The sequence below is a fragment of the Myotis brandtii genome, unplaced genomic scaffold, assembly GCF_000412655.1.
Source record: "Myotis brandtii unplaced genomic scaffold, ASM41265v1 scaffold632, whole genome shotgun sequence".
Taxonomy (NCBI): Eukaryota; Metazoa; Chordata; class Mammalia; order Chiroptera; family Vespertilionidae; genus Myotis; species Myotis brandtii.
Genome location: NW_005370419.1, coordinates 523,352 through 523,559, shown reverse-complemented (window position 1 = coordinate 523,559; position 208 = coordinate 523,352). Strand labels below are relative to the sequence as shown.

General features: G+C 73.6%; 1 protein-coding gene across 1 annotated transcript in view; it reads left to right on the top strand.

The window, feature by feature from the left end:
- ENTHD2 (ENTH domain containing 2) overlaps window positions 1–208 on the top strand; it is a 7,873-nt gene that overhangs the window by 2,403 nt on the left and 5,262 nt on the right. The gene's annotated exons all lie outside the window — the stretch shown is intronic.

Sequence of the window (208 nt, the reverse complement as noted above, 5' to 3'; positions counted from 1 at the left end):
CTGCGCCCCCACCCCCCGGAGCCCTGCCGGGGGCCCGAGGTATCAGGGTCTGACTCTCCCCGTCCGTGGCTCCTTCCTGCCCCTGCTGGGCTGAGCGGAGCCGAGTTCCAGCTGAGGGCCAGCGAGAGGAGGGCAGCCCGCCCCACCTGACACCCTGCCAGGGGCTTGGCCGGCCACCAGCGCCACCGCATGTCCTGTGGCCTCTGGT